This window comes from Amphimedon queenslandica, unplaced genomic scaffold (assembly GCF_000090795.2).
Source record: "Amphimedon queenslandica unplaced genomic scaffold, v1.1 AMPQUscaffold_13270, whole genome shotgun sequence".
In the NCBI taxonomy this organism is placed as follows: Eukaryota; Metazoa; Porifera; class Demospongiae; order Haplosclerida; family Niphatidae; genus Amphimedon; species Amphimedon queenslandica.
The window spans coordinates 9698-28016 of record NW_003546494.1 but is presented as its reverse complement, the minus strand read 5'-3'; the positions used below and the strand labels follow the sequence as shown (position 1 = coordinate 28016).

The 18319-nt window shown below is 35.7% G+C and overlaps 1 pseudogene; it reads left to right on the top strand.

Moving 5' to 3' along the window:
- Positions 1 to 216: 216 nt before the first annotated feature.
- Positions 217 to 18319, top strand: part of LOC105313597 (uncharacterized) — a 19392-nt pseudogene continuing 1289 nt past the window's right edge.

The window sequence follows — 18319 nt, the reverse complement described above, 5'->3', positions numbered from 1 at the left end:
ATTTAAATATAACCATTTAGAAAGTAAAAAATTTGTCATACGTATATAAAGGAATGACAAAATGGTAGCACTGACTGCCTCATCTTTAATCTGTAAATTTTCCAAACAAAGTTACTCCAAATGCTGTCATAGTTAGCAGGAACACAGGTATAATGATGGAGAAGAGCTACTAAAATGCGCAAATTGATGTGACTTTCTGTGAAGAAAGATATAGAAATGTCCTTTCCTGCCATTTATACAGTCAACCAGCAATATACAGAGATAATTGCTCAGTATACTAATCCGTGTCTACTCATTGCTGGACATGGTAAAGTTGAGAGGGCACAAGTAAATGAAAAAAATTTGTATTTACTAAGGAAAGGTAGGGTTGCCAAAAAATTAAAGAAACAAGGGGGCTGAGTTCAATCATAAAAGTAATTATTAGTTCAATTATTAATAATAAACATTAATTTAGCAAAAAATAAAAATCTAAAATGTGAATAGAATTTTAATTTAAAATCTGCCTCTGTATAATCAAGAGTAGATGATAGTTAGAGGGAGTGTTGAACTGCATTATGCTAGCTGGAATATGACCGCGTAGAACTAAGTCACGTGAGACCTGAAGCATGGGTGTACCTACTAAAAGCACGTGTAGAAGTTTGCATAAGGAACAATGGAGAACACTTAAAGAAGCTTTAGACATCATACTAGTACACTTTATAATCCTGCTGAAGCCTGCTATGCAGTATAGCTACAGCAGAGACTCCAAAACGGCCAGTAAACCTTGTTGAGGAAACTAGGCAGCCATTTTATTCTTCTCAGCCACACCCAGTATGCAGGAATGTCCAAAGATGCACAAGTTCTATGCGGTCATATTCCAGCTAGCATAGTGCAGTTCGACACTCTCTCTAACTATCATCTACTCTTGGTATAATGTATACTTCCGGATTGCTCTACTAAACATTGCAATGATGAAAATTAATAATTATTGTGATAGATATCAATTAGCCTTTCAGCAATTATTGATTAAATAGATTACTGTCATCACATGGATTAGCTATTTTGCTATTGCAGTCTTTAATCTTTGTGATTCAGTACCATTATACAAAATTAAGAATTAATGTATATATTTTTTAGGATTGTCACTAGACTTGCCACGCTTGTGTAGGCTGGAACTAAGCAGTTGGGTTCTCATTCTTTCATTAGAATTTGTCATGTTAAAGGAATCAATATTCCAAATAATTCTGCAAAGTAGGGCTAAAATTTTTGTATTATTTTTATAAATAATAATTTTTATATTAATTAACACATATAATTAATAATTAAACTAATAATTATTATTAAGATTCAACTCAACCGCATTGTTTATTTCATCTTTTGACAACCCTACCTTTTCATATGTAATAGAATTTTTTTATTTATTTGTTTCCATACTTTTTATAAAATTTTATTAATTATAATAAATTTTGCCAGGTTAAAAAGATGATAAGTCTATTACTGGAAGAAAATAATTTTTTAAAACTAGAGCCATGGAAACTTACAGTACTATCAGTCAAATGAAAAAAAAATCCTTTCTACAGATGTCAAGTCAGCTCAGAGGACATTAATTATATGGAAGATGCATCAATACCTTGTGAACTTTGTTTTGGTACCACATGAAACGTGTTCGCTTAGTGGTACAGCCTAAGATGAACTATGGTTTTGCATGAGGTGTCGCAGACAATAAAGGAATTATTATTATGACAATTATTGTTACAACACATTATTCTTACTAGATTCATAAAAATTTTTTATACATTATAATGAGACTCATGACTGCCAGTGGCATAGCTAAGGTAGGGCCTGACCAGGCCTGGGCCCTACCATCAAATGACACTAATAATTATATTCATTGTTCATGATAATATTTATTGTTAAAATAATTATATTCATTATATCAATAATATTATTCATTGTTTAATCACAATCTTGTGGAGGTAGCTTGCATTAAAGCCTCTACTTGTAGTGGTGGCTTATGACTAACCACATATACATTGTACATACATGATGAGTAGGCAGCTGTCACTGTTTAAATATACAAGTAAATCTTATAAGTCTTCCAATTAAGCTAATGAAAACAGTAGCAATAAAAGGATGTGCGAGAGTGAGGCAGGTAACATTATTAATGAAGAGGGAGATCAAAATGGTTAGAATAATCACAGTAAATAATTACTCACATTTTATCTAAACTATTAGAGTACATCCGTATGCCAGTTGATGTGTGCCACACTGACACTGTTGCCTCATAATTGGAAAGTAATTTATTTGATGCAAATGTGGGAACACCATCCTTGCCTAGTAGTACTTCCATCATTAATGACATTGCATTAGCAACATCATCAGTACCCTGTCAACCTCTTATTTACTTTCCATTCTCCAACTTTTCGGGTAAAGCCAGGTGTTTCATTTGAGACTGGTACAAGCAATATTCTTGGCTGAAATACTCTGCTCAGAAAGACACTGCATTTTGCTATCCTTGCCATATATTTTGCTCACCATCTCATGGCCGTAGTTGACCTGAGAAAAGCATTATAGAAATTGGGTTTCGGGACTGGAAACCTGCCACAAGAACAACAGGTGTTCTATTCAAACATGCTAATTGCACAACCCACAAGTTATCAGTGATTGCTTGGCAACAATATTTAGCTGCATGAAAACATTAATCTGTAGCAGAGAATCTAAGTAGCAATAGAGCAGAGCAGATTAAAAACAAGCGTAACAGTGTAAAAATATTCCTATAATTGTTTTCACCACATTGCAAGTACAGCTGGGTTCTTATTACTACTTATGAAGGTTCTCTTTACCTTCTTATGCTTCCAGAAAAAACTTTAGATAGTATCTCTATGTTCTTTTGCTGTTAGAATGCTCATAACTTTGTCCCATGAGCAAACCGACCATGCCCACTTACATAATGCAGGCAGGTGGTTGCTAAGGCTTGTTACGTCTTCCAATACAATGTGTATAGTAGAAATGTAAGTGTTGACATACAATCAAATATATATAGCACGTGGGTGAAATCAATTATAGGATGACCTGGGGGCATAGCCCCAAAGTCGTAAAAACATACGCTATATAGCATCTATCTTAGATCTTCTTCTACTCAACAGCAAACAAGAGATAGCATTTCGTGGCCATGATAAATGTGACATTTCACTCAAAAGAGGTAATTTCAGAGAAATTTTTGGTCTGGTAGCTGGTCTTGATTCTGTTGTCAATGAATATGGCTTACTCAAGGCTCACGGAAGCTAAGTACACATCTACCATTCAAAACAACATCTTATCAATAATGGCCACTCCTGTGAGTAGATGTATAAGTTTAGCTGTCCTAACGACAGGATACTACTCAATAATGGTCGATGAGACAAAAGACCTCAGCAGGCAGGAGCAACTGCTCATTGCGGTTTGATACATTGATGTCGACAAAATAGCACTAATGAGCACTAATGGAGCGTTTTATTACATTCTTTCCAGCCAATGCTCTTAATGAAGAAAGTCTTACACTGTATATTTTCGACAGACTGACTTTAAATAACTTAGATCCACAGATGACAGTGTCACAGGGGTATGATGGGGCCTCTGTTATGAGTGGCAGCCGCAGTGGAGTTCAGAACAGGATTAGAGATGTCACCCCCTGGCATCATGTATTCATTGTCATTCCCATGTATTAAATCTCATTTTGGTAAACAGCCAAGAATAACCCAAATGCAGCCCAATTTTTTTCACTTATACAGGCACTATATGTAACTGTATCGACCAGCAAAGAGACATGCACTTTTCATAGCAAAGCGGGAGCTTCATGCAAACAAACAGGTGAAGAAACTACAAAGTCTGAGACACACAAGGGACTAGCTGAAGTTTGGGTCTTAATGCAATTTGAAGTATTTTTGACTCCCTCATTGAAATGCTGAAGTGTCTTGCTGATGATAATGACAAAGCTAAAGCTGTGGAAGCCATAGGCCTTCTCCATTATCTCCAGTCCTTTAAGTTTGTAGACACTTTGGTAATTTTGATTGTATTTTCTTTATTACAAAGTCATTGTCCATTTAGCTACAACCTAAGAATCTCGATATTTTGTCTGCAACTAGTCTAGTTCCTTAAACTAAGAAAACCCAATAAGAGTTAAGAACAGATAATTTCTGGGATTGTACATATAAATACATAAAGTCAGTGTCTAAATTACATGGTATTGATGAATTTTTTGAGAACACAAGGAGGACCCCATTTAGAAGAATCCAAGTTTTTACTTTACTTGAACCAGTTGGTTATCGAAATGCACTTTCATGTTATTATTTTTTAAAGATCATTGTTTACTTCCCTGTTTTTAATCACTTGCTGTTTGAACTGGACAGCACATTTCCAGCAAGAAACTTGACCCGCAACGGTCACGAACTCCTATTTTTTACTTGAAATGTGATTAACGTACATTTAGTTTCATGATTAATTCATGCATAAAAACTGAAACTTACTTCTTTCATTTGATACTGACTTATCATTTTGCTATGTTATTTATAATTATAATATAAAGTTATTTTATGTAATAATATTTGGTAAAATAATTATCATAATGTAGCAAGATTAAATAACTTAAAACTTTGTATACATAACTTAAATAGGCAATGGAATGTAGTGGGCCATTTTCGTTTTTACAACTCTATTCATTTGATAGGTAGTGCCACCCACCTTCCATTATCTCTGTGCTATCTGTGGGGCCAAACCAAAGGTGAGACAGTGGCCATACTTCAGACATAGCTCAGATTCAAAACTTATTTGTGGTTGTATGAATGAGCCAACAGAAAGTAACAAGAACCTAACAAAAAAAAGACAATTTGCAAATCATGCTATGACAAGCATAATGCAATAGTAAATAAAAAAAAGAAAAAAAGTCAGGAAACTGTTGCACTACAGTGAAGTATTAACACTTGGTCATTAGATATGGAAAAACAATCAACAAATAACCTTACAAAGGGTATCTTATCAACCAATGTTTACAGACAATAAACTATACGAAAGAAAAGCACTCTTTCTTCAAGATGCAGTGAGTTTTGTCCTAAACTGTTTTAAACACATGAAAAAGAGTAAAAATTTGATTATTAAAATTAGGAGATGGAACAGTGGAATTTTCAGCAAGGTGGCTACTCAAATCATTTAACTATATATTTACAGCCATAATATAAGCTACAAATACGCCATTAGAAAGATGGGTACTATATTATATCTTTACCAAACAGATTCATTGAAGTGCTTAACCTATGCATTGCATGAATTGGAAATAAGAAAATAAAAAGCAGAAGCAACAAAAATAATGTCATAATGAAAAAATTATTTAGTGGAAGCCAGTGTTATCATTAATGATAAAATACACAAAGAAATGAAGTGTGATGAAAACAAGACTATGAATCTCACTGAATTTAACTTACATGAAAGTATCAATGAAATAGAAACAGAATTTTTGGACTTTCATTTGTACCAGTATGAAAAAAGTTGGAGAGTGCAAAAGTCATGAAAATGAAGAGAACCACAGCAAAACAGATTGACAATTCTTTTTTTGTATAATGCTGTTCATTACCAACTCTTTATGTATACCATTGTTGCACCACCTAGTTGCAGATGCTGTTGAGTTTTATGGCGGATAATGTTCTTTAATAAGATTTCTAAATAGGCTTGGTCTGTGTTGATGGGGATACTCATGACAGATTAGTAGTTAGTGTAGCTGAGACCCAAAAGGATAAAGAAGTTTTGAATGAATTTTCATCACATATATTTACTGTAGTAAGTACTGACAATATAGATTTTTTTCAAAGCCATGCCACTGTAGATTGTGGTGATCAGAGGAGTTTTCGTGGGACAATAATTCAAGTTGTTCAACCTGTTCCATTTCTAAATATACATGTAGAAAACAGGACAAGAACAGTTACCAGGCAAGATAATATAACATTTAATAAAAAACAAGCAATTCGTACTTCATTTAATTCACCACACAACCAAGGAAAAATTGGCCCCAAAAGAACACGAAAAACGCAACCATCACCATTAAAGGATACAATTAGTCTTCCTATACAAGTAGCTTCAAATATTAACACAATTACACAAACAAATGCTAATTTATCAAATTTTGTGGAATCAAATAATGAATCAAAGTCTAAAAATAAAATTTAAATAAAGCATTTGCATTTTTTCTGCATAAAGTAGTAGTGCATAATGATAACAAAGAGAAATTTCTAAAGTCTTTTCAGCAGTTTCTCTTCCCTAATGAAGCACAACTAGATCACAATGCTTCCAACACTCATTAAATGACATTACTACACGAAAATGCTGACTCTGATAAAACAATAGCATATGTAACATTTGAAAGACTCCAGTAACTGTAGTTGGAGATAGGAAAACATTTGAGCATTTGCAACATGTGAAGCAGCTATATGACCATGTCTTAAATGAAGTATTACTATTTTCAGGCGCTTGGCACATTTAAAAAAAATTTCAACAAGTTCTAATGAAGACTTACTATCACACAGGATTAAAAGATTTTGCTGGACCATCAGGCTAGAGAGGAGAAACTCTAAAGTCACTTGAATCATGCTCCCACTTCAAAAAAACATCAGTTTATAATAATGTCACGCGAGGCTATGTTTACAGAAATTATTTCGTATTTTGTAATTGCCAATGACCAACTTGAAAACTTGCAGAAAATGATGAAGCACATCGTGGATTATGAATATTTACCACATTATCATTGAAATAACAATACAGAAATGATTACAGATTGCTCACTTTTCAGTAGATTTGTAAACTACATACAAGAAATAAGTGAAGCAGTCGAAACATGGATGTTCTGGGTGAACTTCGTTTTAACTGATTGTTTTTGCTGTATCAGTTTATTTGTAGCAGTTAGGACATCCTACTGGGACATTCAAATGGGATGCTTAAAAGTTGTGGCACCTTTATTCTCAGCCTATCATCGGCCATGTTATCAATAGCACCTTCTACATCACCTGACTGACATTGCTAATTATCGAACACATGTAATCAACTGCTTAAAAGCTGGTGGTTTTACAGTTAAGCTTACAGATGATATTGGTCATGCTGTTGCTCTTGATAAAGGACCTGAAATGTCCATTAACCCAGACATGAAAATGGCAGTAGTGACACCAACAGAGAACTATCTCAGAATAAAGGCATATAAACAACTCAAAGCACAACTCTTTCTGGAAAGAAAACAGAGTCTGAACAAAATGATTCAATTTTTAGTAATGAAACGTCTGTTAAACAATACGAAGAAAATGTCAAGATCATGCAAAGTACAATTATATGGCATGAGTTATTCAAATCTGACCGTTATACAAACAGAGGCTTTCTTAATGTTTATAGTGGAGCTAAAGCTACATTGGAACAAACACATGACCTTCAGGCTAGAAAAATTGGGGAATCCAGTTACAATAACTACATTAGTCATCACATACGACAAATGTCAATAAGCTCCTGTAAGGTGTAAGCGATTGCTTACAATCGCTCCAGTGAAGGTAACTGAAGCTAGATTATCACAGAAAGAATAAGTATTTCAGGAAGAGATTGGCGTGGTGCAATGAAACTGGTCAAACGTATGATGAAAACAAGAGTAATATTCACTTCTGCCTAGAGCATTCGCTGATATGAATGGCAACCCACACAAAGGGAATAAAGCAATTAGACACGTACAATGTGCACGACAGCACCCCGTTTACATCCAATATACACTGGGTTCCCCAAGCTCTAATAATAGATGCCACATTCTGTATCAATGTAAACCCACTACAATAGCACAAATCAATGGAGCAATATGCTATACAAAGATTTGTCATTCCTTATTATCAGCGTGGAATTAAACAAGTACATTTAGTACTTGACCCTCCTGGAAGATTGACATTTTAATCCTAAGGAATGTGAACACAGCCGCAGGTATGGTCAGTCAGCAAAAGAGCATGATCATGTAGTTTTAACACCACATTCAAATATTCCGAAGCTATGGTGTGACTATCTTGATTGCATAAAATGCAAACAAGAAATAATAGGAGCACTTGTAACATCATTTGCCCAAAACAAGCTAATTGCTGAGCGAACTCTAATACTTCGCGGATGCTTTTCTGATTAAATACAGAGAATGCATTGGTAAAAACAGCAGAAAGTCTCACATCACTAATATCTACTGTCTACAAATGCAATGATGAGGAAGCTGATATTTGTGATTGGAGGCATGCTGCACAATGTCAGTTTAATCATATTGTCATTTATTCTCCCGACATTCATGTATATAACATTGGTTTAACACAGTCACACATACTGGTTAGCAAAAGAATAGTTGTTCAATGTAACATGCCACAACATCCACCCAAATACGTTGACATGAACAAACAATTAAATTGTTTTCAAAAAGTTCCCGGTCTTGCCTCCCTTCCACAAAAGACATTAGGAGAAATAATGTCTCAACTTTACATATTCACAGGATGTGATTACATTTCCTACACTGCCGGAAATGGAAAAGCTACATGTCTAAATATTTTCTTTCAGCTGCCAAATTTATTAATGGATCTCAAACTACAGGTTGTCTTTCTCAAGTCAAAAAAGCAAATATAAAACTATGTTGTTTGGCTTTTCTACTATTGGTATATTTCAAAAAGAACCTATCTACTGTAGTAAATATGATGGGATTTGACACTCCAAGTCAGCTATTTTATAGTAAGATAGATGTTTGAATGACGAAGAGAAGTATCACAAATGGTATATATCAATAAAAAGGTAACAAGAGTAAATGCTAAAGAGCAAAGACCTCTAACTATCACAGCACTATATAGGCATTGGATGAGATCATAATGGATCAGATGTATTTCAGAGAATTGTAACAAATTAGAAATATATGAGGGACTTGAAGCACCAGAATTACAAGGTTGGTGTAAATCAAATCATAAGTATGTCATAGACTGGGACGCAAAGGATGTAATGGACAACATACAGGCAATACTTGTAATTTTAGGAAAATGACATACTTGCAAAACAGGGTGTGAAACAAAAAAATGCAGCTGCAAGAAAAATATTAGATTATGTGGTGCAAGTTGTCAATGCTAGAACTGCAAAAATGTAAATTCTGAGAAACAAGACAGAGGCACCAATGAAGAAGACAAGGAAGAAAATGATGAAGAGGAGGAACCGATTGAAACAGAAGTAATTACTGACATTGACTTTTTACTTTAAAGTAACACCATCTGTTGTTGTTTTTGAGTTATTTAACCAAGTTCTTCTCACAAAATAGTGGGCCAAATGCGTTTTTGCAACACTAGGCATTCAAAAAGGATATAAAATTGTGGCAAATTTTATACTCTACAATGCTTTATGAATTGTTGTTTGTGACTTGTAGTGAAAGATGAAGTATTTAGTTAGTGAAAATCAACAAAAGTCTTCATTTATTCAAACCATAAATGTATAAAGCTATAGCACCTTTTGAAACATTAAGAATAGGTCTCTTGTCTTTCTTAAAAGTTCTTTACATGAATTCTTTGACCAGATTGAGAAAAAGAGCATATTTTAGTAGTTCGGTAAGCAACAGTCCGCCATGTTTATTTACAATGTCACGCCCACTTTCTCCACAAATAAAAAAAGGAGATTGTGACAGTTGCAATCTGCCTGCAATGAGAGCCATCGATGCAGGTAGTACTCCATCAGAATTTTCTGGACTTTTCACTTCTTTCATCATTTGCTTTATTCTATGGCATCTGTAGTGACCATGTTGAAATGAATGTTTATTGGCAAAGCCAGTTATCATGGAAAAGGAGGCTGAAACTGTTCTTGATGTTTTCACACACATACTGCCATTACAAGCTGCTTTTCCCACCATTGTGCAGCTCTTTCTAATAGCCATGACACTCGTAGTGAGCACTGCTCATTGTGGAAGGAGTTTCTCGACATTGCAAAGCATTAAAACTCATTTGCCAACGACAATGTCCAACGAAAAAGTCACAGACATATCTTTGCTCTCTCTTGACAGGGACCTCTGTTCTGTTTTAACGTGTTCTAAACTTCATCCAAGACGCTATTAAAGAGTTTGAAGGAATAGACAGGAACACAACCATTCAATTATCCTAGCTTCCATTGTGGTTTATTTACTATTAATAAAAATAGCTTGTTGCAATTAAGTAGTCTCGCTAGCAAGACTCTAATTTTACGGAATGTTCTAAAAATTAAGTCTCTGCCCCCGCAAAACTAATGTTATAGGCAATGAGATTGCAGGGAAATGCCCACAATGCCAACGCAAAAGGGTGTGTGGCGAAAATCACAGCCTGTTTTGAGCACCAATGCCATTTCATCACCATTGGCCCTGCTACAACACTGGTGACCAGACCATGCCATTAGCGTAGTTGAAATGTTAGCCACTAGTATTCAAGCAATAGTGTTAACTTTAAGTGAGACTGACATTAACTAATGTCTGTAAAAACATCATTACAACTGATTTACAACTGAAGCCAAGAACATACACTGGGCTGCATACAGTGGCACTGATTCCTATCTTTTGATGAAGCTAAATTGACAGGATAGTACTATACTTATTATTATCATTACCATTATAATAGTCAAAACTTTCCTTTTAAAAGTGTGTCTAAGTCATTTTCTTGCATTTCATAACTATATAAACAGCAACCGCCATGGTTAGTCACGTGATGAAGGAGTAAGGGTTAAATAAACAAGCTCACGTGATCCAGCGGCACTAAAATGAAAGTGCTGGTACCAGCACAGAAAACACCACCTTTCCATTCCCGTGACAAGGTATACAATTACTTCTAATATAATCTTTAAAGCGCTTTTTCTCCACAAAATGAATTGGGCTGCTGTAACTACCTCTACCTTTTTCAGGTGCTGTAACTAAGCCACCATAAGGCTGATTGGGGTCAAACCTTAGGGAAGAAAGCTTGCTTTACAACTTGGTACATTATTCTCAAAATTAATTTTTTGCGCCAAAAGGGCCCTTTTGTCAAATGTGGTCACATATTCACAATTAATTTATTGCGACTTTTAATTATATTCTGAACAAAGAAGTCATATGATAATGTACGTGGGTGTAGAGCGCCGATTAATGAGTGGCAAAACCATGAGCAATGGTCAAGAGTTGTTGTGCCTTGACTGTACCAATCAGTATTCTACACCTCACAAATCAAGTTTTATAGATTCCTACTGATAGTGAGAGAAGACTATGGATAGCAGCTATCCATAGGAAGGGCTGGAATCCAAGCAAGCAATCGTGGATTTGTGAACATTTCAATACTGGTACATGGTTCAAGCCAGTGCACTATTACTATAACACAATTAGAAATAGTAAAGAGATGTCAATCACATGCATGCCCACGTAGAAGGGAAGAGGTTCAAAAGTTGTGCCACTTTTGTTTCAGTTCTCCTGTGAGAGCATCCTTTCTAGATCAACTGAAGGAATAATTTCCAACAGTAAGAAATGACATTGGAGTTTGTTGCAGAATTTTCTACGCCGCCACCTCATCGCTTAGTTTTTGGCATCAACAGTAGGCTGTCAAATGTTGAAGGTGATGAACCAGAAACAGATTTAGCCTATGAGTGTCAAAGGGTCCCACAGTACAAGAGGCATACTTTCTCAATTCTAATAATTGGATGATTCCAATTAACATTTATGAGTTGTCTGGTCTGCAGTGTAGAAACCTCCAATAAGGCATTTCAGTACTTGGGCTGTATACAGATTAGGATGTTTTTCTGTTCATAGCCCTGGTCATTATAGTGGTGTAATCAATTGCCATGATAGAGAACTATACTGTGATGGTCTTGGAGCAACAGAAAAACCAAGACTTCAAAGTCTTAATGCAAAAATTATTAAGCATAAAACAGGTACTATTTTCGTTATTATCATTAGTGATAACTTTGTACCATGGTTATTAAAAAACATTATTTTTTAATTTACAGTACAACAAAATTAGTCACATTTTAAGTTTTTCATGCAATTTGTATGTTCTCTGATAGCTGTCTGTCTTAATTTTCTAGACTTGCAACAGTTTTACTTCATCACTCATATTCTTGCAAATCCCAGTCCTTTTATGCCACTTTGCTAGTACCAGTCCCAGTCCCTGTTTTATACACAGTCCCAGTCTCTGTTATACCCCCATTTTTCCCTGTCCCAGTCCCTGTTTTACCCCATTTTTCCCTGTCCTAGTCCCTGTCCCTGTTTTACTGTATTTTTCCCAGTCCCAGTTTTACCCAGACCCTTCTTCCGTGTCACAGGAAAGGAAAATGGCCTTCATCTGGTTTTTTGCAGCTGAACAAGTTTGATGTTTAAGACCTACTTGTTGATAATTACTTTTTTTCAATAAAAGTACTAAAAGGAAGAGCGGCCTAGCTAAATTTTGTACTTTCTGTGACAGCAAAAACAAGGGTCTTAATAAATATGTCAATACTCGATGGATAAGCTTAAGCTCAGCTGTTGAGTGAACCTTCACCCAGTATGCAGGACTCAGGTTGTACTTTTCCTTTTTAGGTACTAATAATTAAAATCAACCTAATAATGTTATAGCATGTTACCTTGTAGACAAGACAAGAGATGATGTGAACTATACACAACCATATGACAGAGGTCTACCTATAATTTTATCAGGTTTGTGTACAACCTTTCTACCTTAACATGTTCTTACAATGTACGACCCTATAATGGCTATAAAATTCCTAAAGACTCTCCTGGATAGTTTTGTATGTGAGATCCATCAAAAAGGTGGATTGAATGACAACTGCATTATAACTACTAGAGAAAAATAATTAGATGGTACGTGTAACTTAATATTTGAACTTAAATTACTTACCATAATTCACTGTACATAGACAATGCCTTACATATTACATTCTCCACAAGGTCATTGCTTCTGAAACTACACAATGAGGGTGACATTTTCCCTGAACAAGTTATCAATTTTATAGAGCTGTTAGATATGCCTATGAAGAAGCAAATTCTTACTTCTTTGCCCATTCTTCTCCACATGATGAGGTTCTTGAGTGTGCTAAGTTTGTCACATTTGATGCACAAGAAACAGCACAAAGGTAAGAGTTATAATTGTTATACAATATGCCAAGCATCAACACATAGGTACCTAAATCTACTTCCTTTCACCTCACCTTCAGAAATGCCCATTGTTTTACAAAAATTAACTGCATTTCAATTGCTCAATAGAGTTGATTAGCAAAAAAGTATGGGAATCTGCTGTCATCACTATGGACAATGAGACCGATATTTGTCATAACAAAATAGACCTTATCTGGGCCCAATACTTAATATAATCATCAATTATACTAATATTAATAATAATAATGATAATAAAAAATAATAAAAACAATAAAAGCTATCTATAACTCTTACTGTAATTAGTATAATATCATACTGTTAATGCTAATATTGAAACATTAATGGGGTTATTTTGCTTTGTAAAGGAGGTGGCGGAAAGAATTCAGTGTGGTTCAATAATTGTAGAATTTAAACTTTTCCATATGACCTTTGCTGACTAGGCCTGCAACACAAAAAAATGTGGTAATTTTGACCAATTCGGTCAAAATAGAACTTTTTTATGCAATGAGTAGATGAATAACAGAAATGAGTTTGTGTAATGCACATATTAATAATTCGCTTTCAACAGAAGAACTAGTTTGTTGACAACAAGCAGACTAGTGATCCTCTAAAACAGGAGTGGAACTAGTTTGAAAGCCCAACATTCAAACTATTGATCCCCTGAAAAAGGAGTGGAACTTGGTTGAACGTCAAACATTCAAACTATTGATCCCCTAAATGAGAGGAACTTGTTTGTGTAAAGCTAACACATACAAACTATGGATCTGGTTTTTTAAACAAAGGTGTAGAACTAGTATGTGCATGAGACATCAACATAAACAAAAACAATCATTTTTGTTTAAATATTTCATTTTTGTATAAGGTAACTAAATTACTGCAAACTTTGATCAGTCACACCCTCTCCGGCGATCCAATAGCGATAGCACGGTGGCTCGTCCCGTTTTTCGTAGACAAGACTGCGCTAGATCAACTTCAAGATCGAGATCACCTGATCCTCGCTACTCGGTCGAGCGAGACCACACCTCCTCTGACCGCGTCTCCTCTGATCACACTCCCTCAGGTACCACTCAATCTACTTGCTCTGAGTCCTCGTTCAATCAGTATATTCCTGAGCAGAAACCACGAGCTCCTATTACATGGTTACAAACCAGTCACACTCCCTTGGCAGGTAGATGCAACTTCCAATAACTAGTGATAAAGAAAATGAAGTGTATTGAAGATACATGCATCTCACAATAATTCCAAGATATCTGGTAGTGTTGGAATTTCTTTCAAATTTTAAGAATTTAATCTAGATTTACCATGCAATGTTATTAAAAACAAATTATTACAAATAGTCATTATAAAACAAAGGGCAAAGGAAAGAACACAAGCATCATTCAATTTTTTTTCTTTTTAATTCAATACTAGTTACCTGAGAAACACAGTTAACCAGCAATTGGATCCAAATCTGGCCAAGATAAACCACTAACTGACAACTACCAACTCCTAGCTGCCATCTACCAAAAAGAGCCTTTGACTGAAACGAAGTGACGTTTGAAAAGTTTTTGATTGTGGTATCCTGTGATGTTTACATATAATATCTATAGTTCAAGATTGTGAGATATAACGGTGTTCTTCCCCAGTATATTTAGACCAGCAAACAACACATCCCAATTTTAAATCGATATACTTTATTACTCTACTGGTAAATGCGGTATTGACTCTATTGAGCACATTGTGAATTTGCTATTTGATAAGTAGTGCTTCCTTGTTTATGACCATCAACAGATAGAGTGACTGAAGTACTATTACATCAAATATCAGTATATCCCGACACTGTATATAGTCTTCCATGAGAAAGATTTGAAGAGGTCTCTATACAAATAAAATACATGACTAGGAAGACAGTAAATTAATAAAACAAGCGTATCAACGTGTCTAGGATGTACAAGAGAGAAAAAAGGGGAACACTTATAGCATTTGATTCAAGTGAAAGAATTTAAAATATGCACCCCTATCAAAAAATAACATTCATTGCTAAACTTATTTGTGACCATAATTGACAAAAGGGCCCTTATGGCGGATTTTAAAATTGATAGTTATAATGGAAAATATCAACCTGTGAGTGCTTTGTTAGACAATCATTGTTTCTAAAAGTTTCATGGTAACTTTTTGCATCCTGTGGAGTAATTTTATGATAACTGGGGCTCAGGAAGTTGGATTTCTTAGGCTAGAAAGACAAATTTCACTACCCGCCATGAGGTACCTTTTGTCAATTATGGTCACATTTTGTCTGGGCTTACTAGCTGCGACATTTGGTTACCCGTTTTTCTTCTCAATACCTTCTAGAGACTTCCCATTGTTGCTCGTCTGTTATGTCTCATGGTGGCTCTTAATATTTCTCCTCAACCTACAGTGCCATCTACAGCTTTATATGGTGTCTCGGTCATCGTTAAAATTCCTCCTTCTGGCCCGCCAACTATGGTACCGCTAGGTGGACGTGCAGTTTGCTACTTTAGGTATTACCATACAGAAGACAAAGTTTGACCATGTTATTGCCTCTATGTGTCCTTAGTTTGCTTCTGAGGTCCGTGATTTCATTTTCAAGCCCCATCTACCACTCCCTATGAAGCTCTCAGTTCACAGCTAATTAAGCATACCACTGCTTCTGAACAGAGACGTCTTCAACAGCTATTCAACGCAGAAGGGTTAGGTGATCGTACTCTATCTCAACTCCGCCTTATGAATCATCATCTAGGAGACAAAGCTGCTACTGCTGAACGATCATTTTTACGGGAACTCTTCCTTCAGAGCTTGTTATCAAATATTCGTATGGTATGTGCTGCTGCTACTAAAGAGTGAGATGATTTGGAGACCATTGTTGCTTTAGCTAACAAAATTGGTGAAGTAACCACACCTACCATTATTTCTGTAGAAATGCCTCCACTTTCAGTAGAGGTTGAACAGTTAAGCTCTCAAATTAGTAATCTTCAGACAGTTGTTCAGTCTCTTAGTGACCTCCTCGCTCTTTCTAAATCAAGACCTAGGGATTCTTGACAGCGCTCTGCTAGTCCGAATCCTTCCTCTCTTTGCTGGTATCACAATTGCTTTGATAAAAAAGTTACTAAGTGTGTCCCACCATGTAATTGGAACTCAGGAAATGACGGAAATGTTCCCGGCAGCACTCACAGTCCCTTGTTCCACATTATTGATAAACACACTCTTGTAAAATTTTTGATAAATACTAGTGCTGAAGTCAGTGTAATCCCTATGACTAAGTCTGATCGACATCGTCGTTCATTAAATTCACACTTCAAGCTGCCAATGGCACTCAAATTCACACTTATGGTCAACACTCTCTCACTCTCAATCTGTAGCTTTGTAGACCTCATCCTTGGATCTTTACTATTGCAAATGTGAAACAGCCAATCTTGGGTGAATACTTTCTTTAACACTATGGTCTTCGTATTGATATACGTATGTTGCAGGACACTTATAGATTCTCAAACAAATATTCAAACTATCATGTAATGCACACATCAGAATCCATACGGTCTTACACTTAACCCTCTCTTTTTCTCGAACTTTTTTCATCTCTCCTTTCAGGGTAACCTGAATTAACTCAACCATCAAAAGGAAATACTCCCGTCAAGCACAACGTCATTCATCATATTCAGACATCAGGACCGCCCGCATCTGCTCAAACTTGACGACTTCCTCCCGAACGCTTAACAATCGCTCGTTCAGAGTTCTCTCATATGATGGAACTGGGAATCATTTGTCCTTCTTCCAGTTAATGGTAATCTGCTTTACATATGGTCCCAAAGAAGAGTAATGGTGATTGGCGACCATGCGGGGACTATATGGCAATGAATAGGATCACAGTACCTGAACAATATCCCTTCCCACACATTCAGGATTTTGCATCCACTTTACATGGTATTTATATTGTCTCCAAGTTAGATCTTGTTTGTGCGTGCCATCCAACACCTGTTACTACCGAGGATGTCCATAAAACGGCAGTGACCACGCCTTTTGAATTATTTGAATTCACTCGTACCCCCTTTGGTCTAAGCAATGCAGCTCAAACATTTCAGTGTTTTATGGATAAGGTACTTCATGGTCTTGAGTTCACCTATGTATACAATGATGTTTTGGTAGCTAGTTCTGACGAGGTCAAACACAAGAACCGCCTTACACAAATATTTGATTGTTTTAAAGAGTATGGAGTCTTCATTAACCCTGACAAATGTGAGTTTGGTCTGTCCTCATTACACTTTCTTGGTCATATAGTCAATGTAAATGGTATCCGACCATCAGAGTCTAAAGTATCTGCTGTTCTGATTTTCCTTCACCTCAGTCTCAGCGTCAACTCAGACAGTTCTTCAGTCTCATTAATATTTTTTTTGCTTCATACCTCACTGTTCTCAAGCTCTTCAACCTTTATACTCTTTACTCACTTTAACTCCTGGTCGTTCTCCTATTTCCTGGACTGATGATTTAGTCAATGTATTTCATAAAGCCAAAAGTGCACTAACTGACGCCACTATATTGTCTCATCCTAAACTGGATGTTCTGACTGCTATCATGTCCGATGCTTCAAACATAGCTGGGGGAGCTGTTCTACAACAATTTATTGATAGCCAGTGGAAACTTGTACCCTACTTGTCTCACAAGTTATTATATTAGCGGCAGCCTATATGTAGGATTCAGGTGGATTTTTCAAGATGGCGGCTGTTATGATTTTCAAACTCTTATAACTCTTTTTTTATCGTACATTGTACAGCCTTATAAATGATATAGATGAGCTCCCCTTCACTGAGCGATTCTCCTAATACCTTTAAAGTGGGCTGTAATGTAGTGGGAGCGTTTCTGGAGAACAGGTCCAAATTCAAATTTCTGCAAAATTCTTCAGACTTTTTTTTCTTCTTTCATCTTCTATCTCCCCTCTAATCTTCTAAATCAGAGAAGTGCTTAAGTTGGCTTTTACATCACTCCTCTAGGCTTGGGTCAAGGACCACAAAGGTAGTATCAAAAAGAAGCGAGGACAAAGAACAAAATGGAAGACACAATTCAGCTGCAGACACCGCGTGGGTTTGTGGTTTAAAGCCATTTTAATTTATGTGCACGTTATCAGCATGAATATAATTAACCTAACCACAAAATCATAACAAAGTCTAATTTATAAATTTAAGAAAAAGGAATTGAAACAAGTAAATAAAAAACATT